Here is a 23630-nt window from a genome sequence, read left to right as displayed (position 1 = left end):
ATTTCTTAATTCTGTCTTGATGATTTTCATAGCTGAGAAGGCTCTTTCAACCGTGGCAGTTGCAACAGGCAAAATTAAGGCTAATTCAATGAGATGATAAACCAATGCAAAACTGGCATTTAACAATTTAGTATTTAGCTCGCTGTTCACTAGTAAAAAAACTAAAAAAAATGAGAAGAGCACTTACAATACAGACTGCTGATGGAAGGCACACAGTACGACAGTGGTAGACCGCAGACTAGCAGCGTGGCACCACGCGCGCCGCGCGCGCCTAGGCCCTGGCCTCGCTGCCGGAGTGTCGGCTGCCCTGCCCCTGGCGCCTGGCGGCTAGCGCCTAGTGGCCTGGCTGGCGTGCTGCGGTGCTGGCCACTGGCGTACAACCCGACAGCCGTGCCCGTGCAGGTGCGTGCTGGTGCTGCGTAGTGCGTACTGCTCGTGCTGCGTACTGCTAGTGCTGGGCGCTGGCGGGTGGCGGCTGGCCTGCTGCTCGTGCTGGCGCTCGGTCACACAGGAAAATAGAGAACGCAGAAACAATGTTAAGGTTTTTTGGTCAAAATATGTACTATATATATATATATAATTTTTGGGCTACGACCCGGGCCACGTCCTAGGTGGCCTAGGCCCAATATCCGCCCCTGATTCTAGTACCTACAACAACATGGGTTCGAAAACCATGAGTACGAAGTGTACTTTCGCAAGTCTTACCCGAAAAAAGAAAAAGACTCTCAAGGATATGCTGGCTTGAGGGAGTCAACGTAAGGCTGATCAAGCATCAAAGACTCTATTTGCAGAAATGCTTACTAATAGTGGATCCTTAAAAATCTAATTTTATTATCAGGTTAAGTAAAGTTACCTGCATCTAAAGTTCTTTCTATCCTAGTTCAAGCACTTGGCCTATACTAGCCGTCTTTTTATCAACCCTTTAGTTCACTGATTGCTACGTGTAGGGCAGTGACCAAGTCTTCATGTCCGAGAAGTAACGGCGATCCGAATCGATTAATACCCAGCTGGGGATCTCTAACCACACGATATATGTAGCACTTAACCCTTGCATATGTCAACACGCCACAGGGTTTCTCAAGACCAGACCGAGTTCACGCCAACCGAGAGCACAGATACACCACCATCCAGCCTCTTGGCACGGAGGGTACACGCTACTCTCGCCATCTCTCCACTCCCATTGCGTGTTGGCCTCTCTGGTATTGGTCTGCCCGAGGCAAAGCTTACGACGAGGCATGTGGCCAGTTAAAAGGTCCTCAATCAGCAAGCCTACATCGGCACGGTCCTTAAGCGACTCAGACGGAGACACTACACCGAGACTTCCTTCTCGTGCAAGTCACCCGCCCGGTCTCAGCTTTATCATTTAAAACCCAAAGTTTGGTACCTGACAGAGGTACATCTTTTCAGATGTTGAACCCATCATGGCCATGATGAATCCACCATCACAAGTTTTTCTTTGTAAAAATTCCCATCCACTGTGAAGCATCACCTTTTGTTTTAAAACAAAACATTTTATTTTTCTAAGCAAGGCTAAGCATCAAAAAATCATTTTCATAAAAGGGTATCAAGGAAGGATAATCAATTTTCCAAGGAAGGAAATGTATCAACTGTTTAGCACACAACTCCTATCACCTAATGCATCATATAAGGTGATAAAGATTTTAAAACAGCAAGGAGGTGGCAAATGCACTGGGGCTTGCCTGGAATAAACACTACGTTAGTGTTTGTTAGGTGGAGACCACTTGACGACCATCCTTTGTCTTGGTACTCGTTCAAATTATCCGTCTTTAGGTTCGTCCATCAGCATCATCTTGTGGAGAAGCTCACGCACAGCGACATCTTGTTGCCGACTCAACTTCGGTCCTCCATATCACGTAGTCAATAAACGTACCTAAATGATTTGCATAATGCACATGAATGCATATAAACAGGAATATCACAAACCTAAATAATGCTACACGACAGCGAATTAAACACCTATCGACGAGACGTTGTACCATTTCATACGGAAACACTAGTTATCGACATATGACTAAGCGCAATAATCACAAAATAATGAACTGTACATACTAACTACACCACTCGCGTTTCTCCTGTTTAATTATATCTAATTCTATTATCAAGTAAGAATAAATTATAAACACACACTATCCTCCTTAGTTACAATTTGTCATCAGAAGTCTAATAAAGTTAGACTCACCATTATTGAAAGCCGAAGTCTTAAAATCAGCATATAAACAATCTAATTACCCTTTTAAATCACATTTTTCAATTATCTTGAATTCCACACTAATTAAATAGGTCGATGTCATTCACTGTTAATTACTCGAGGTAATTTGCACATCTCTCATGACATCGAACTAAACACGAAACCTAGAATAAGCTAACTAATTAAGCAGGGCATCGACTACATCAATTAACCAAATCGACATAATAACACTAGAAAATCTATTAACTAGCCGATAGAAATACTAAACCTATCTTTTACGTCATCAGCCCGCCCGAATATCACATAAATTAATCTACCTTTCGCATTACTAACTCCATCGTACTTCACATATATTTAACATTACCACAACGCGCCTGCGCTAAACACGAGGATTATTACGATTAATATACTATTCAATCCATCGACTCAATCAATTAATAAAAAAATAGCGAACTAGAGAACGGTTACCGATTCAATTAGAATTTCAAGCAAACGTTGCTGATCCTTGTTCATGCCTCCTATCGAGTTCCTGGCAAGCGCCCCACAAGTTCCACTTCTTCACTCAAACTTCTAAAATTGCAGTGGTGATCAAAGGCGAGCACGTAGAGGTAGAGTCGAAGCGAACACGACGACAACAAGATCGCCGACCAGTAGCAGTGCGGAGGCAAATGACGACATCGACGTATCGGCACGACAATTCTATTTGACGAAAATAATGGCGCAGCGACGAGGATCCGAGAAGCGAGCGCTGCGGACGCGGATCAGGGATTTGGCTTGGGAGTCGAGCAAGGAAGGACGGGGTTTGACAACTCAACGGCAAACGCGAGCACGCCGAAGTCCGATGGACGAGGAGCGAGCGCGCCGCAGTGATGACAAGAAAGCGCGAACGCCAACGCGAGCCAAGGGCAAGCACGAGTGTTGGGACGAGCTGAGACCAGAGGATGGCGGTGGACTTCACCGGCGAGGCTTTATAGGTATAGTTCGGCACTCATAACAGAGCTTTGGCAAACTCGACGGACGCGACCATGGACGCGTGCTGGCGCTTGGGGTCGGGCCGGGCGAGCATAGCAGGGAGCCAAGGCGAGGTCGTGGTCATGGTGAACTGGTACAGGGCGGTCAACCACGACGTCCGATGTGGTCAACAAGGACGACGGCTGAGGCCTTCGGCTAGGGGAGGAACAGGGGCTATCGGCCATGGAGTAGAATAGGGGAGGAGCGCGCGTGGGAGCCAGGTCCGAGTGTCCGCCATGAACAGGAGAATGACGAGGAGGCAGCGGTGATCTTTGAGGGAAACACGCAGGGGATCCCCATCGACGACGACTCACTGGACCGACGGGCAATGGTTCCAATCAGCAGCGCCGACACTTGAAACACCTACAGGAAGCCCCCGCTACCACGAACGCCACCAGGTGGATCCCCATCTAACCTGGGTGAGCAGGGAGAGAGGAGAAGGGCGGAACTTGGCAAGTCGCGGCTGAGGAGAGCACCATGGCCGAGAGGGAAAATCCGAGCGCAGGGGCGAGCTCGGGGAAATGGGCGGCCGAGCTGGGGATTGGGCAGAGCGCGGACGGGCGAGCCTGCCAGGGAGCAGCGATGGCCAACAGAGAAGCTCGCGCACGCGGAAGCTCCACGGCTGGGAGGGCGCGGCAGCCATGGCAAACAGGAGCAGTGTCGCGGTCCGCGTGCCGGCCAGGGAGAATCGACGGCGGCCGTGGGAGAGGGCAGAGGAACTCGACCGGCGAAGTTGGCCGGAGGGCGAGCTCGGCTGCGCGCAGGGAGGAGCACCGGCGAGCAGGGAGCGGGAGGAACGCCGGTGAGCTCGTGGCACCAGGGAGCAGGGCACGACGCTGGAGGGCGAGCAGGGCGCGGCTGCCAGGACGAGCGCAGGGAGGAAGATAAACTTGGCGAGCTGGAAACCAACCGCGTGTGAGAGAGAGAGCAGTAGGAAATATCAGTGGAATGAGGGGCAGCGGCAGATTTTTTTGGATTTTCCTTTTTTTATTTCTTCCCTCTCTCATTTTTTAAGACAAAGATAAATTCGGGTTCTAGGATTTGGGTCTAAACGAGATGCAAACAGGATGAACCAAAATAATTTCATCCGCGTCTGAACACCTGATTCCACAGCCATAGATAATTTACCAGAGAATCGAAGCTCAACTATAAATCCTCGGACACGATTTCTCGGCTGACGAGTGGGGACAAAATTATTTTGCACCGAAAACCTTAGTCGTCGAGTTCTATTTAATTTGCCCAGGACAAAATCACATAGTGGGTTGAGCTTCCGAATTCGTATCCATTTATTCGATAGATTTTAATTAGGCACAAGAGTCGTTAATTCACGGAACAAATATGTTTCTAACTTCGTGAAACATTTAGAACAGACCGGATAGGCAGAGATGAAAATGATATCGAAATTATAAAGGATGAATATTAGAACATAGAGATCGTTATTATTGCCGATATCTCGTGCTTGAGTCCATAAGCACAGTTTAATAGGAGGTAAACACCAGGGGTGTTACATAACGCTCGGCCAGGCCGAATTCGGCCCAGTCGAGGCCCAACCCACCAGCCACCTGCCCCTTTCCCCTCCTCTCTCTCATTTCCAAGCGGGCTCGCCCCGGCCCTCTTCCTCACGTGGGCGCGCCAGAGCGCACGGGCGAACGCGCTGCCGCCATGCCGCTCGGCCTCCCCAAGCCGCCTCACCTGCCCCGTGCCGCCGTCGTGCCGCTCGACCTCCTCAGCGTTGCCACGCCTCCCCGTAACAACCACCCTCTCCTCTTCCCCTTCCCCACTCCTTCTCCACCTTGGTCGCGTCATTAATGGCGGTAACGGCGCCGACTGCCATCTCTCCCTCTCCCCCCACGCCCTCCCTCCTCCTTCTCCCTATCAAACTTGACCCCGAGCCCTTGGAATCGGCCTCCCTTGCCACCGAGCTTGCCTTCTCCCTCACCTAAGCCCTCTCCTCTCTCCCTCGCTTAACACCGCCGCCGGAGCCCGACATCGCCATCATCGGAGCTCGCCGTCGACCGTGCCTGTGCCCCTGTCCTGGCCGCGCCACATCACTCCGTCACCGTCCATGCCACGCCGTGCCCTAGCCCCCGTGCCTCACCGTCGGCCACTCCCTGCTCGACGTCGTTCCTCCTCTCCCTTCGTTCATTGACGAAATGCCCGAACGCAAGAACCAGAGGTTGAAGACAACTCGAATTTTATTTAAACTTTCAAAATCATGTTTTATGTAACTATTTGTTTTACATTGTGTATAATGTGATGTGTATGTAAACGATTAATTTTAAATGTATGCGATGAACTAGTATATTATTATCAGTTGTAAGGTATATGTTAATTGTTTACAGTTATTTTGGAATTTGTGTTTAGAAAGAAAAATGACAGGATTTGGTAGACCACGTTTTAGTGATGAAAACACTAGATAAGTAATTTCACAGTAAACTTTGTTTATGATGAATTTTAGAATTAGTCTAGAAGTTTATAATCATAGGTTCATTTAGACCAACTAAATAAATATTAAAAGCTTTATTAACATTGAAGCGATAAGTAGTGCCCGTGTTCATAATAATTCAAATATTGTTGGCTAATCAGGGTTTAATTATTATTAAACTGATTTGACCTCTGATTATTATAATGACATTTTCTTTTAGAAAGAAAGGATAAAACTAAAAATGAGACCCATGTTCATAGTAGAAATAATTAATTAATAATTAATTTATTTCTGTAGAATTGGTTAAATCATTACATCTAAGCTATGTTATGTAAAATACTTTCATAGTCGAATGTCCATATAACTTTTACTAGTGACAATCCAAAGTAGAGTTATAGTTTATAGATGTCAATACGTGTGGACTAATAAAATGAATATGAATCTATTTTATTCTAGGCACTATTACAATGGTTTGTATGGTTTATGTTTATTCATGTAATGGTGTATGTTATTCATGTAACGGTGTATGTATATTTATTTGGTGAATGTTTTCTTTTGTATGTACGATATGTGAATCTATATTAGAAGCTGATTTCGTGGTAGAAGACCAAAATATGTTTGAAGACGATCCACATGACACCTTTTAGCAAGGCAAGTGGATTATCCCTCTGCATCTTTGTTTGTACACAAATAATGCATCTAATAATGTTTACTTTTGGATATTTGCATAAATTTGATGGGATTTGACTAAATAGGATTTCCTAGAAATACCAACCCTATTCCTTGATTACCCTAGGATAAATACTATGCCTAGCAATTTGGGCTACTGCTCAACTTGATAATTATGTTATCACTCTTTAATGATACTATTGTTCCGGAAATTAAATTTGTATTATGATGTTAACACGATGGTTAAACAAGATCATTTCGTATTAAATGGAACATGGAGTGACCACATAGGATAACAGTGCAACCATGAGTGCTGTCATGGCTCTGACTTTAGTAAATAGCTTTATAGACTTAGTGCTTAGCAACCCTACCTGAAAGATGGGCAAGAGGGGGCGACAGTGGTTTGGTGGCAGCTTATGTTAACATGGGGTGGTAGTCTTGGCTAAGTTACCTCGCCTAGAGGGCCATCAATATTGACGAGGAAACCTTAGCGGGTGGCTTTTTACTAAGGATATTTTGTGAAAGCCTCATAATGGATCCCTAACCATTCACCTCGACAGTGTTTACGGGTCCGTACAACCCAGGCTAGATGGGATACATGGTTTGTGGGTAAAGTTGTACCACCTCTACAGAGTGTAAAACTGATATGTTAGTCGTGCTCACGGTTAAGAGCAACCTAGACCCTCACATGATAACTGAACTTAAAGATGGAGAATAAATCGTGATCCGATGATTTATAAATGGTTTGCTTAAGTGGTTTTCACTTAAGTGTTTTTGATATAATTGTATGCTTATGATTAGTTGGAAATTTTGGAATACACTTACAATTAGTAAGTTAGGCGTTGATAATAAAATATTGACCAACTAAAATGCTTACCGCTTATCATAGCCTACCTTGTTAACCTTGCATAACTCCTCCCACTTGTTGAGCCCCCACCATAAGTGAGCTCACCCCTTGCTAATATTTTGACCAGAAGCTGATTAGGAATACTACGACGATGGTGATGCCGAGTACTGAGTCTAGCGATGCGTCAGTCATCTTCCTGTGGAAGATTGCCCATGTTAAATCCACTGTACTTTGATAATGATACTATTTGAGACTTTTATGTCTAGATGATGTAATAAAGTTATTATATTCTCTTTACGCCTTTATTGTCTTGTCTTTTGATATATTACACCTGTGACGTCAACATATGTGTGGAAAATTGATCCTGGCACACATATGCTATGCATTCGGTTTTACCCCTAAAACCGGGTGTGACACCGGTACTGCCAGTTGAACAGCGAGGGTAGTACTTCAGACTGATACTGTCAGCCACCCCACTGAAAAACAAGCAATACTGCGAAAATGCACGCCGTGTAGCATCCTGCATGGCTGCCTCTGTAGTATCCCGCAAAGAGATAGAATAATGCTCCGAGCAGACCTCTGCACCTCGGAGATCATCCTCCGGACGATGCTCCAAGCAGGTAGCCTCCTAGTGGTCTAAGTATATCCTGCAACTGTGCTGGTAGACCACATAGCGATACTCAATAAACCAAGTATGCCGGTCAAAAGCTCGACGCAGCAGGGTGTCGAGTGCATCGTGGAATTGACAGCCGCGAGCGGCGTCACGAGTGATGGGTCGGGCGACCCATCCCTTCGGCTTCTACTCCTCTAAGAGGTTAGTGTTGTGGCTCAAGCTTCCACCGTCATCGTCTTCGTTAGGGTCTCCTCTAGCAGACGGGGCGCCCAGTGGTGATGCAGGGGTGCACCTAGATGGGGCACAGGGAAGGGACACCTCACTGACTCTACCTCCTGCTGAGGCAGGGAGGAAGAGTCCTGTTGCTCCTTCTCCTGGCGCTGATGTCCCTGCTCCTCGTGCACGCGGTGGTGCAGCCTCTCTAGGTGACAGACTGGCCAGTCATTGAGCAGCGAAGCGAGCGCTCCGCAATACTAGAGGGTAGGAAAGGGATCACTGACTTTCGTGCTGTGTGTCTAAGGCGAGCCATCTATAAAAACACCGTAAGCATAAGAGTAAGAATAGAACTAATATGACCAGCAAGTAAACCATAAAAAGAATAGGAAATAAAATAAAACAAAATTTAGCAAGGTATAATATATGTATAGTAGAACATAAGGTTGGTCGAGATGACCGACTTTTGAAGTAACACCAAGGTCAAGGTGAGAATAAGGGTCCGTAATCCTTAGAATGGCCATTCTACTCTAGGTTAGCGGTCCTACAGTCAGCACGACTTTGATACCACTTATGTCACACCCAGTTTTAGAAAGCAAACCGAATGCGAACCATGTACGTGCCAGGATAAAAAATTCACGTACACAGCGGTTACATAATTGGACATCATCACACAATGCTCAAATAATAGCGTAAAGAGGTATTAACTTATTACATCATGATATCGAAGGCATCCACATAGTATTTAACTTAAACACAAATCAAAGTGCGAATATGAAACGTAGTAAGACAAGGCCTTCACAGGCAGCTGACTAGGGGTTCACCGCTAATCTAAGTCTAGAACTCATCATAGTCTTGAAACTCCTGAGCAGGGGTTGCATTGTGGACAACTTGATGTTTTGGTGTTAAAGCAAGGGTGAGAACACATTAACGTACTCAGCAAATGCCCTGTTTGGCTGAAGTGGACTAGTTGTTTGTGGGGTGAAGCTCAAAGCAGTAGAGAGCCGAGTTTTAGCAATAACCCCAATTTATTAACCCAAAAGATACTCCCTCCAAGAAGGAATACCAGAATCTATAGCTATAATCATCATCATTAAAACCATCATCCTCATCATCATTCGTAGCCACAATATCTCTAATCAAAGGAGCTCCCAAGGTCGCTCATAACCATGAGCGTGGCTGATATATCAGTTTATAACCCTATATAGAGGTCGCACACTTTACCCACGAGCCGTGATTCCCTATCTAGCCCGGGTTTGCAAGACCCTTGTTCACTCCCGAGGTGAGCGGCTAGGGGATCACCATGAAGCCTTTACATAGCTTCCCCAAAGGTATAGCCAACCGTTAAGTTTCCTAAATGCACCGTACTCCTCCCCAAGGGGGCAAACCACCACTACAACACATATAGCCTTCTATGACGAATACCTTGTGACAATAGATCAAAATGTCATAAGCCTCTCCTACTTATGACGTTTTGTAGGGGATGATTGACTTTAGTGATGAAAAGTACAACTTTGTCATTAAGACCAATGCAAAATCGTCATAAATATGAAAGTGTCACATTTGTGACGAACACTCTTTCAATCTTATGACAATTAGGTAGTGTCACTATTTCATAACAATGTTGGTCGTCATAATTCTCATGTGAATTTCCTAAAAAGCAAAAATGTAGACGCCACTACATATAATGAAATAAATCAAAATGACTATGAAATAAGTTTGAATATGAAATTGTAAAGCCCAAAATTGATAGGAGAAATAAAATAAAATAAATAAGTAAATTTATATGTGGATGTTTTGGGGATTCCTTGAATTCCTTTTTATTTCTCTTTGCATACTCAACTAATGGCATTCAATTATGCAAATAACAAACAAACAAATAAATAAATAAATAAATATGCATTTCATTCTGAATTATTTTGGTTTGTATAATCACTTTAAGATTGAAATTTTGAAACTAGATTTAAATTTATAAATAATATGAAGTGAAACTAGAAAACATAAAAGAAAAAGGGAAGAGATGACTCACATGCGCATGGGCCAATTCCTCCTCATCGCGGCCCAAAAGCCCACTTCACCTGGCACCCCCTCCGCCTCCTGTGCGTGGATGCACTGCGCCACCGATCGCCAATGACCCGTGGGCCCAGGTCGTCAGGATCATCACCTTCCTCGCCAACAGATTTCCACCGCAACAAATTAAACTCCGCAGGCCCACGCTCACCGGCTCACCGCTATCCTCGTAACAGATTTCCACCGCAACAAACTCCGCAGGCTCCGCGCGATTTCCCAGATCCCATCCTCCTTGGACTCGCGACTTCGGAGTATAAAGCTGGGCACCACCCTCCTCTCTCTTCTCATCTTCTTGCGTGTAAAGCCCAAAATCTGGTAAAAAATATCATGAAATAATAAAATGGTGAGAATTTTTGGAAGACCTTTAATCTATTAAGATTCTCCCTCCTCATATTCAAACAATAATATTAAATTAGTTAAGAAACTAATAAATAGTTAAAGAAAAGGCTGATCCCTTACTCAAGAGTGTGTGGTGATATAATTTTATGGAAAATATAAATTTGACCTCAACCCATAAACGAAAAAAATGAGGAAAGAAATCTTAACAAGGTCATTTACTACTGCCATAATTAAATGATAGGGAGAAAAATAAATAATAAAGAAAAGAATAAATATTGTTATCATAAATAGTAAAGCTTAGATTCACATGTGTGTGTCAAATTGGATACTTGGAAATTTTAAAAGTTCAAACATGAATTTGAAATGGAGTTGGAATTTGAAATAGCATAGAAAAGAATGAACAAAAAAAAAGAAAGAAAAGAAAGAATTCGGGTGCCATTGAATTACTTCTGGCCCAAACTGGCCCAAATCCGTGACCACGGCCCACCTCCGTTTCTACCGCACCGCTCGCTTTGACTCGCTGGTGTGTGGGTCCCCGTGGCCAGAAACTGCGTGCATCCGCGTATTGATCTCACGTCGCCCACACGCGCGCTCACCGGTGTCACTGCCACATCGGGCCCGCAGGTGAGCCTTTCGTTCTCTCGCAAGCGCGCGCTACGTGTATTACCACCCGCCCTGCCACGCGGTCCCCACCGGTCAGCCTTAGGTCGGAGTCTTCTTCTTCCCCCGCGCGACTCGCTCATCCGCACACCGGCCGCCGGGAAATCCGTGGATCGTTGCGCCAGCTGTACATGCCCTCGCCCGGCCAGACTCTCATGCGCGCGCTCGCCTGTGGACCTGTTGCCCACCGTGCCACGGACCACGCATCATCTGACCGTCTCCTCCCCGCGCGCGCTCGAAATCTGCGGAGCTCGGAGTACATGCGCCAATCGCGGAGGTAGTTGCGGGCGCCATGGTCGGACTCCCTGGGGCTATAAATCCATAATCCTAGGACCGGTTCTCCTCTATTCCTCATAACCCACCACCATTGCTGTAGAACCGGGTGGATTACGCTGTCGTCATCACGCACGGGTGGTCCGCCGCGGTAGAAACCCACACACCGCCCACAATCGGAGCTCACGGCTGGTCGTAGAGCTTCGCTAGAACGCAGGGAAGCTTCTCAGGTTTTCTGCGGGCGAAGCTTGGAGCCGAGGATCTCACGAATTTGTCGCTGCACTCCAACTCTCGCGGCCGAGCCGCCGCGCAGCGAGGGCAAGCTTACTCAAAGCCTAATCTCCGGTGAGTACCCTACACCCGAGTTTGCTATTTTCGCCCCATCGTGTAGCACCATTCGAATCATAGGTTAGGGCTCAAAATCGGGGCGTCGTTGCTCTCCGGCGTGGCCGCCGCCGTGTATGGTGTGCGCGCCATCGCGGCTTGGAGCAAGGAGGGGAAGAAGTCCAGGGACCGTTGGATCCCTGATGTGGGATTGTGGTGTGAAGAGGTGATCAGCCGTTAGATCGGCTACGGACGCTCCTGATCTGACAATGAATACCCCTTCAGCTATTTAAATCCTAACCGTACATATTAAATCGACCGGTTCTGGAAGGTTTGGGTCATGCACTATTGTTGACCGTCGGATTATGATCTAGCGGTCCATATCCGATATCGGTTCGATGAAAAGAGTGATCTAATCTCGTGGGTCGGTTTTAGATCCGACAGCCCTGATCGATCGATACCCCTTCGGCCAGCCTTATTTCAAAAGAGACCCTATGAAATTAAATAATTAACCCGCAGTCCACTTGATGGTTGGCTGAGTCTGGGCGAGTTTTATAAAGTTGCCCATGTGCTTTTCTATAATGGTGCGCATGATCCAGAGGTTAGAGAAAGAGGATAAATGATTATGGAAATAGATTTCTAGTATAAAATTTATTGCAGCAATTGTTTAAATAATGTTTATTACTTAGTACCTTTGTCTAACCATGAAACTTGTTTTAAAATTATTCACATGAATAACTCTATTTTAGGCATTAAATAACTTTAGAAAATCATAACTTAATAACTCTATTTTAGGCATTAAACATTTTTTAAATTAACAACTTTGGAATGTCAAATGAGTTTTAAATTTTTTCAGCACTAGTAATTTACTATGTTATATTTTATTTCAATGTTCTGCAGATGGATAGATCTTGGATCAAAGACAGACTATTTAGCGATGCACATTTGGATGGGGCCAAAGAGTTCATGAATTTGGTATCACAAAGATTTGATAAGAATGAGGAGGTACTATGTCCATGTTGAAGGTGTCTGAATCGAGTTCATCAACATAAGGGGGAGGTGTATGATCATTTACTAATTCATGGGATGACTAGCACATACACTAGATGGGTACATCATGGAGAACCATTTGAGGCTCAAATTAATGAAAATTATGATCATGTAGATGAATATATTGGTATCAATGAGGATGACAGTATAAACGAGAATGAAGAAGATGAGCCTGATAATAGAATTCATGATATGATTCGGGAGTTGTACCCAACTAATGACCAAAGTAGAGGGAAATCTATGTTTGCAGCTTTATTAGAAGAAATGAAGCATGAACTTTACCCTGGAGCACCTTACACACATTTTTCTTTTTTGGTGAAGTTACTTCATATCAAGTCATTTTATCGAATCAGCAACGTTGCATTCACTGCAATACTAAAACTATTATCAGCATTCCCAGATTGCTCTCTTCCTGCATCTTACCATGAAGCAAAGAATGTTATTAATGCGTTAGGACTTGGATATGACTCAATCCATGTGTGCCCAAACAACTGTGTTCTATTTCGAAAGGAATATGCAAAACATGATGAATGTCTGGTTTGTGGTGCATCAAGATGGAAAGATAGTTCAGATGAAAAAAAAAACATATTCCTGAGAAAGTACTACGACATTTTCCAATTATTCCAAGGTTGAAAAGGTTCTTTGCTTCCAAAAAAATATCAGAGGAGACACAATGGCATTTATTGAAGAGGAAGGCAGTGGAGAATGAACTAAGCCATCCAGCTGATGGTGAGGCATGGAAAGATTTTGATAGAAAATATGAGTGGTTTGCAAAAGATGGAAGGAACATTAGACTTGGTCTTGCTACGGATGGTTTCAATCCATTTGGCAAAATGAACTCTTCATACAGCATGTGGCCTATATTTATTATTCCTTACAACTTTCCTCCATGGGAGTGTGTGGAGCAATCCAACTTCATGATGGGACTACTAATTCCTGGTCCATCATGTCCAGGAAAGGATTTAGATGTTTTTTTGGAGCCACTAATTGAAGAGTTGCAAGAGCTTTGGAAAGGTGTCTCTACTTTTGATGCGTTGACAGGAAAAGATTTTGATCTACATGCTGTTGTTATATGGTGCATTCATGATTACCCAGCTTTGAGTACATTGTCAGGTCGAGTCACTAAAGGTTATTATGCTTGTGTGCATTGTGACAAAAATCCATGCTCTAGAAGAATAAAAAATAAGATATGCTATATTGGCCATCGACGTTTCCTTCCAGGGGACCATATATGGAGGACAAAGAAATGCTTTGATGGTAAGGAGGACCATCTTGAAAAACCAGAGGAATTTAGTACAGAAGAGTTGATGCAGCAGTTGGAGAGGGTCAAGGATGTTAGGCCGGGACAACACCCTCAAAGTAAAAAGAGAAAGCGAGAAGTAGATGGTCAATGTTGGAAACGAAGATCATCATTGTGGGATTTTCCTTATTGGTCAAATTTGAAGCTACGCCATAACCTTGATGTGATGCACATTGAAAAGAATATTTATGAGTCCATTATTGGTACATTTCTTGGCATTATTGGGAAGACAAAGGACACTATTAATGCTAGGCTTGACTTGGAAGAAATGAGCATAAGGAAACATTTGCATTTGAAGCGTGATGGAAATTCCTACACTGTTCCTCATGCCCCCTATGTAATGAATAGGAGCCAAAAGTTATTTTTTTGTGACTTCTTGAGAAGAGTAAAATTTCCTGATGGGTATGCTTCTAACTTAGCAAAATCTATTACTAGTGATGGATGTAACCTTCAAGGATTGAAAACTCATGACTGTCATATCCTACTCCAAAGAATTTTACCTGTTGATATCCGAGGAATTATGCATAGGGATATATACGAAGCAATTACCGAATTAGCTCAATTCTTTCAACAATTATGTGCTAAGACTCTAAAGTTAGATGTTTTGCATACAATGAAAGCTAAAATCCCAGTCATTTTGTGCAAACTTGAGAAAATATTTCCTCCTGCTTTCTTTGATGTAATGGTACACCTAGCTGTTCATTTGCCTGATGAGGCAATCCTTAGAGGCCCAGTACAATATGGATGGATGTACCCAGTAGAAAGACGATTGTTGACATTGAAACGGTTTGTGAGGAACATGGCAAGACCTAAAGGATCCATTGCAGAAGCATATGTCACTAATGAGTGTTTGACAGCATGCTCAAGGTACTTTGATGATATTGACACACGACACAATCGTGAAGGAAGGAACAAAGAGCGTGTTGATTTGAGAAAAGGTGATTTTTCTGTGTTCCAGCATGGAGTTGATCTACTTGGAGCACCAAGGCTTACATATCTTGAAGATAATTATGAGAGAATGGTTTGGTTTGTGCTAAACAATTGTCCGGAGGTTGAGCAATATTTGAAGTATAACACCCTGATATAATTCTAATTTATCTGTGTGACTTGCTAATTATTAGATTCGATGTTCGAATTAACTATGTTTCATAATTACATGCAGGATATACAAGGAAGAGTTAGCGGATCAAGGAACTCCTTATGTTCAAAAATCCCATGATAAGCAATTTTCTTTCTGGTTTAAGAAGCATGTAAGTTTTATGCAAATATAATATTTATTAAAAAAATATAATTTGTGTTGATTTTCACCATATTATTATTCTATTGTTTAGATTGCAAAACTACGTTACGTGGATGGAGAAGACATTAGTGATGACCTATTTGCATTGTCATGTGAACCGGACCTTCGGGTTCGAATATTTTCAGCATGTCTTGTCGATGGGGTTCGATATCACACTATCGACCGTGAAATAAATAGAAGAACACAAAATAGTGGAGTCATGTGTGAGGGTTGCCATGGTGACGAAAATATCGAATTTTATGGTCGATTGAAAGAAATAATTGAGTTGCGTTATAACTCAGATATGTCCAAATGTCGCACAGTGGTTCTATTTCGTTGTGACTGGTTTGACACTTATAGCAAGAAGGTTAGAATGAAAGATGATGGATATTTTAGAAGCATCAACCATGGTAGTTGTTGGTACAAGGATGATCCTTTTATTCTATCAACACAAGCAACAAAAGTATTTTACTTGGATGACACTAAACACTGTGAAAGCTGGAGAATTGTTCAAAAGTTTACACATAGGCACTTATGGAATGTCACTGAAAATGAAAATGAGGAAACACCCATGGGCTTGGGACTATCATACCAAGATGAAACATGTGCAGGTTTTCATGTACAAGTGAATGAAGGCAATTTGAATGATGAAGTACTGGATAGTGAAGATTGTCACCACGTCGATACAAGTTTAGTTGACGAGTTTCGTAAACCAAGGCAAGACAATGTGCAAGGAGACGGGACAAGCGATGATGAAGATGAAACTATATGGCAATATGTTAGTGATGATGAAAGTCCAACAATTCTTGTCGAGGAGGATGATGATGATAGTGATGCCGAGTAAAGACTAGAGTAAGGTGTACCATTTTGTTTACATGTTTTAAATTGGCAAAATAATGCAAAAAAGGATTGATATAAAAAAAATTCAATGAAACATACAAAATTTTCTTTACATGTTTTAAATTGGCAAAATAATGCAAAAAAGGGAAAAACTATATCAAAGCAAGGATTCGAACCTGGCATCTATAGTCTCAGGAAACCAAGGCATACCACTACGCTACATGACACTTAGTGCCGACCTAGCAAAGCATACAATAGTTATTCAGTACGTTCGTCTGTTTATATGGATCAAAACCTGCAGTTAGAACTTAGACGAACACTTTCCCCATTCCCCATTCCCCACGACGTCCCTAGGTAAATCGGAGCTCCAGGCTACAGGTCCCTCCCCACGCCGGCCACTCCCATCGATCCGTCTCCTGCTCGCACATCGATCCACTCCCCCATCGATCCGTCTTCTGCTCGATCCACTCCCCCATCGCTCACGCTCCTGCTCGCACATCGGCGAGTCTGCTGGATCCACTCCCCCGTCGGCTCAGCTGCTCGATCTGGAGACCACTATGGCGCCTGGGCGTAAAACTACAGCCAAATCAACCAAACCAACAGGTAATTTCTTGACATCTTGCATTGGGATGATGAGGGAGAGGCCGTCCTTGTTGGGTGGTCATATACAGGCACCAGCGCCAGTCTTCAAATTTCAGACCTAATTGCAGTGGCAAGCAAACTTAGTAACTCATTCTGAATGCTAGGGCCAAGATAATGAACATGAATTTCATCATTATTGATGCGCTGAACATGTTGTTGCAGAATTGGGTCAAATTCAGCTAGCATTTCAATCAGTCCTAAAATATTCCCATTAGTATCTTGGTTCAATTTGCAAGTCATACCAAGTAGCCATATTTGTAAGATGTTCTGCACCACTTTCATGCTCTTCAAGTCTAATGCCAAGGTGATGCCAATCATTGAAACCCTCATTTGCTAGCTGACCCTTCACTTTTGAAATTATCCAGAGCACCCTTTTGAGATTGAGCTGCTGCTTCTAATCTTTGTTTCTTCTTTCGCTTGTGTGCACCTTAATCATATTTTCTATTCCTAGAATACATGATAATCAATATGATTTGGAGTCATGTTTGATAAATGAATTAATTAGGGCTTGGGCAAGATTAAAAAAACAAAATAGCCGCACTATGCACTTTGTAGATTAAATAAAAGGAACTTTCATCTAGTTGCCTACTTGCACGTGGGGTGGGTGAGACTGATAGCATAGAGCCAATTAAACAAATTGAAAGAACGTGCCTGGCGTCAGGCCAGTGGCGTGCTCGCTGCAGGCACACATGACATTCCCTGAACAAATCATATATAGAGGTTTCCATGGGGTCAATGATAATGATGCATGTACATCTATTGACCATCATATTTAGTACACAAATAATTTTTATTTCATGTGCAGAAGTGCCACTAACAGAATATGAGAAATTGAGAGCTGAGAATTTGATGAGGAATAACCAAAAGTTGCAAAGACTTGGTGTCACTACACTAGCGTCAATACTTAACCATACTTCTGCAAAGAGCAAGGTTGACACTCGTGAAAAATCTGGATCTTTGTATGAGGTCCTGGAAGGTGAAGGTTCTGAAGATGAGGAAGTCAATCAGGTATTATTTTTCGTCGCATGTAGATATTTCTTCAATCTAATTTTCTTGTACATTTCAGCATACAAATTTGCTAATGTGGTTCATATTGTTTCCACAAGTGTGCAACAAACCGGAGAAACAGATTAAAGAGGGTCTTGGCACCTGCGCAACAAGATGAACCTACAAGATTTACTAGGCAGAATACAAGGGATTTGGCTTTAACTTTCAGTCCAGAACTGCAACAAGTCGAAACCTTAGGCATCTCTACTATCACATCCACCCCTCAACAGGACCAGAACAACTCTAGTGATCAAGGCAAGTGATTCTATCTAATTTGTGCAATGCAATCTATTTTCATTTTGTTTTCATACAATGATTAGTTACATACTATCATGTGTCCTATTACTCTGGTAATCAGTAAACATAATAATGAGTGTGGCTCAAAACTGGAGATAACTTTTCCATTTGTAACAAACCATTAAGCATCACAATTCCATGATTAATGTCCTTCTGGCTAGATTAGCAATATCATCTTTACAATTCCATGATTACAATTCTTCTGGCTTCATTATATACATAACCTGATTGTGTGTTGCAAACAACAACTTATAGATTGACACTAACCGATTTATATGATTTCATTAGGTGCACTTAAGGCAACCATAGATCCAAATGGAAAAAGGAATAGAAGTATGGGCAGAGAACTGGATAGGATAAGTAGAGGTTTATGCACTAACATCCCCATACACATTGCTGAAGGAAAGATACGGCCAGAAGCACCTATGCAAGCTGCCAAACTTGCATCAGAGGGCGGGATTATACTTAGGCAACAAATGCCCATCCTCCGGCATTGGAAAGAGTACAAGAAGGATAAGTCAATTGTTACAAACTATATCGACAAAGTTGCTGTAAGTGAAATTCAATCATTCAATGTTACTCCATTCAAATATCATTCAACTTTTTTGCATTTTTGAAATTCTACCATTTATGCTCTTTACTAGGCCCAATTCACCATGGACACCAACAATAATGCAATCAAAGCCGCATGTGCCGATTTGCTCAAGGGTGGACAACGACAGATGAGGTACCAGCTGAAAAAAAATATTTCAATGGTATACCAGCAAATCAAGTGAGGACCACATCGCCAGTTAAACATATGACAGACGATCAATGGAAAGCATTGGTGGAGATGTGGTCAGACGCAAAGCACAAGGTATGCTAATTAAATTATAATATGTTTAAAATAATTAGATAAGGTATTCTACATTCTCCTTTTGAACATAGTCAGTTAGTGATGCTGGAATTTGTTACATATTTCCTTTGAGCTTCTAATGTTAATTGTGGACACCATACCAATATTGGTTGGTTCCTGAGTGTTCATTTATTCTTTTCAGTCAATATAAATTTAACAAGCTTGAGTATTGTTGCTAAATGAATTTGATCTATTAAAGCTTTATGTTCATAGCCTCAGACACTCAGCCAGTGGCCAGGGAAAGGGACGTGCGCCAGTTATTTATTTATTTATGGTTGAACTACTTACCTTTTGTGCGCCGCAGTACAATTATCTTCAAGATAGCTTGAAGTTTCTTATAGCCACAAACTAAATCTCTAGTAATTTGGTGCTTGATCATATATTTGAAATTACTAAATTTTGAGTAAGGTTCATACTTCAAGAAACAGAAATAGCTATACAGACCATCAATTTTGTTTTGTATAGGTGTTCCTGATAAGCACCATCTCCTTTGTGCCCTCAGTCCACAACAAGCTCTAGACACTTTAGTCCGGTAATTTTTTATTGTTTGAGCTTCATCAAGCACAACTCTGAACCATCGTACCCTGGCAAGTGGGCCACCTTCTGAATTGCTAGGTTTGTTTTTCTTCTTTGGCTTGCTCTGCTTTTTCCTTTTGCTGCCGATGGAAATTTCTAGACATATTCCGTCCATTTCACATTTCTTTCGCTCATCATTAGAATTTTCTTTAGGTACTTCATTTGCCACAGTCATATACGTGGTGACAACAACATCACATGTTGCCAACTCATTAGGATCTCTAGTCCTTGAACTTCCATGATAAACCAAGACTGACAATTTATTGTCTTCCATAACCTTCACAGAGAGCTCATTAGCCCACTGCCTAAGAACACTAGCAGGGCAGACGACCACTGTTCCTGCAGCTGGTCTAGTCTTCGACCTCAAGTTTGATGCAGAGTACCTCACTCTGGTCTTCTTCTTAGGTTCAGCTTTATCAGTAGCAGTGTTTGGCTTACTATCACAGAGCTTAAGACTGCTGGCGACATGCAATCGTGCAGAACCATCTAGCTCATTCAAGGGTTCATCTTTCGGTTCTTTCTTGTCCATGCTAATCACAACATCACTGCCATTGTCATAATCACTGTTTGGGACAAACTTTGTACTGTATGAACCAGCAGTCATGAACCTAGACTGCTTAACCATCTCCTTCTGTATAAGGGCAATCGTTGAAATTGTCTTCCCAACACCCTGATCATCTGCCAAAATTCCACCTCGACAATGTGAACAATTCTCTTTCGAAAGCATCCACGCCAATGCTATTTTCTGATGCTTAAATAGTAAAACTGACATACCACCTTTGGGCAGATCTTCCTCCTTCGTTTCCTAAGTGATATGCTTCAGGGCTTCTTCATATACAGCTCTCTCATCAGAACTGAAAATCTTTTGTTCTACGTCATATTCAACTTTTATATCACAGAAGATGACATTGGGGGAGGGAAGATCCGATGTGGACGTGGACCTCCATATACAAAGATATCATCTATTGGCACTGTAGATTAAAGCATTCCCCTATAAGCTTAAATATTCTTAAAGGCAATGTATATTGTGTAAAACAAATTCACGTGCTAACATGCTAAAACGTGTTGAGGGCCCTTAGATCCAAAATCAAAGGATAAACTTAATCCCACCTCCTATTCTTGGCTTTTTTTTCTTCTAAAGAACCACTACTTTCTCCTATTTTGCTATCCGCCAAAACATTTTCTCCTTCGAGGCCAAACAGTCCTGTCGCTCCCTGCTCATCGTCACCTAGAAGACGCCAGGCCAGCCACCAGCACTTCCACACAAACAATCAGCAAAAAAGGAAAACCGCTCGACAAATTTCCATGTTTTCTGAACGGCACATTTACGTTTCAGAACTGTTAAGACGAACACAAACGTTTTCTGAACAACACGTTTCAGCAAATAATCTAAACGACATGTTTCAGACAAACATGAAGGCAAATTGAAAGAAAAATGCTGCGATTTTGAATTTGTATCATAGATCAAATAGCATATGGCTATCGTGGATAGAAGACGAAAGAAAAGTACTGGACCAAATAGACCCATCGCCCCCTGCTGCCAGAACAAAACCAATTTCTTCAGTGCTCCTACTGATACACGCCGCTGATACTACTTGCTGTTGCTTTGGTTTTCTTCGATGTTGCTGATGGAGTGGTGGTGGTGCACTTAACAGAATGTTGAACGCTGCTGATCTGAACTCTGCTATGTAAACCCAAACAGAATGCTTGAGTGCTGCTGAACTCTGTTATCTAAACCCAAACAGAATGGTGTTCCAAAGGATGAAATGAGATGTGCGGGATCCATGGAGTTGAGCTCAATGTGGCCGGGATCGAAGGGCTGGGGATAGAGAGAACAACAGCAGGTGGCGAAGGACTCGTTAGACCAGCAGGCACTGGAGAAGATCGAGGCAGGTCGGTGTCGACCATGGCAGCGCACCGAGATGATTTGGGTGGGTTGGCGTCGACCATGATAGGTGCCAGAGAAGATCGTTGTGGGCCGGCAGCAATCGACGGATTCATGTTTCCTGAGGGGATCAACGGGGAAAATCGTTGTGGGGCGGCGGAGAACGGCGGTGCCGCCTGCTGGCAGCAGGCGGAGAACAACGGGAGGAGGGGTTCTTTGGAAAAAAAGCCAAGAGTATGAGGTTGGATTAAGGTTATCCTTTGATTTTGGATCTAAAGGCCCTCAACACGTTTTAGCAGGTTAGCACAGAAGTTCGTTTTACACAGTATACGGTGCCATTCTTAAATGTTTAAGAGCTTCCCCTATAAGCAATACAACTGCTTATTATCAATGTTTTCTTGAAGACGCAACATCTCATCTTGTTGCATTCATGCTATCTTGCATTGAATCTTTTATATTATCCAGATACTTTCTTGTGTCATGTCACTCATGTATCATATGCAGGAAAAGTGTACCAAAAACCAACTAAATCGAGAGAATGTCCGGTTACATCAGCGCACTGGATCTCGATGCTACATTGCACAGGCCCATGTTGTGGTAAGAAATGAAACAATAATGTGTATGATCACTATTCTTGAGACCATGTTCTTGTTTCAAGATAATAGCTCGTTACTGTTTGCAATTATTTTAGAAGAAAGATATATTCAAAGATGTAGAGCCCACCTCAATTGATCTATTCAAGAACTTCCATTGTGGCAAAAAAATGGATTTACCGAGTTTGTACAGAAAGCAATTGTAAGTGATTGTTTACTTTTATTCCTTCTCTACATAAAGTATACATCAATAATACCATGTAAGAAACATCTACTATTGTCATTTTGCTAGGATGATATGGAAGGCATTATGAGTGAACCAGTACAAGATGGACAGGAACCAAAGTCAGCAAAAGAAGCTGTTTCTCAGGTTGTCAAATCAACTACTTTTCTTCGTGTTGCAGGTGTTTGTTCAGCCTCCAAGAGTACCTCTAGAGGTGCAATATCATCACAGGTACAAGTGTTTCACATACCAGTCATGTTCCCTTCTTTCTTTGGATCATTTGTACATGCAACATGTACTTTTTCTAAAGGGTTTGACATAGAGAACATCTTGTTTGACTGCGAGAATTAGTGGCTGCGGCTGCTGCCACTACTTATTATGTTGTACTAAGTACTGTACATGGACAACAATAAGGGTATTAGGTGACGAATAAATGGTTCTAGGTTGCTACTATCTACTCTCATACGTTACTATAGCATTACTGTACAATTGTACACACAACAAGAGCAGCTGAAAGTAGCTAGAATTAATGCTGACAGTATCTAGAAAATTTAAAACTATTTTGATAGCCCCTTTTTTTGCACAACTAGCAGATCATATTCCATTCTTGACTAGCAGCACAACTAGCTGAAAGTAGCTACAATTAATTATGTTCTTGTTCTTATTTCTCTATATGTGCATGTCTAGATATGAAGTAATAAGTTATGTTTATTTATAGGTCCACGATCTTCAGGTTGAGCTTGAGAATGAGAAGCAAGAAAAAGGAGAACTTCGACAAGAGTTGGATAATTTGAAGATGGAATCAGAAACTTCAAGGGTAAAACATTCTGAGGAAATAGATGGTTTAAAGAAGACATCACAAGAAATGCATGGTCTCCTTCGCCAACTATTGAGCTTCAACCAGGGTCAACACAATCCAGGGTCATAAAGTTACTAAGCCACCAACAATGAACTATTGTAGGATGTTTCTGTTCTGAAATTTGGTTTTTAGTTGAACTATGTCTAGTTTTATCAATAGTTGGTTGCTAGTTGTTTACATGTACAACTAAGTAGGTCCAAGTTTGTTGATTTTTGTTACTGGTAGCTCCAAGTTGTGTTGAACATTGTTGCTTCTTATAAGACGTATTGTGACCTATGAATTACAAATTGTGTTTCCTATCATTTTGGTCTTTTGATATGTAAATTTTGTGAAATAAGACATGCGAACATCTGTACATTTGAATGTGGTTGTTCAAAAAATAGGCTACAGATTTTGCTAATATAAAATTGTATTAATAGAAAATTACAAATTAGATTTAATGAGGCCACAATTTTGGCGTAGCACTAGGACGAGCCATTTTATAAATTATG

The 23630-nt window shown here is 42.4% G+C and overlaps 1 pseudogene; it reads left to right on the top strand.

Annotated features, from left to right (window-relative positions):
• Positions 1-16371: 16371 nt before the first annotated feature.
• On the top strand, positions 16372-23415 carry LOC103638224 (uncharacterized; annotated as a pseudogene).
• Positions 23416-23630: the final 215 nt, after the last annotated feature.

Source organism: Zea mays, chromosome 9, assembly GCF_902167145.1.
Source record: "Zea mays cultivar B73 chromosome 9, Zm-B73-REFERENCE-NAM-5.0, whole genome shotgun sequence".
Lineage (NCBI taxonomy): Eukaryota > Viridiplantae > Streptophyta > Magnoliopsida > Poales > Poaceae > Zea > Zea mays.
Note: the sequence above shows the minus strand (reverse complement) of the source record. Positions and strands in the feature narration are given on the sequence as shown.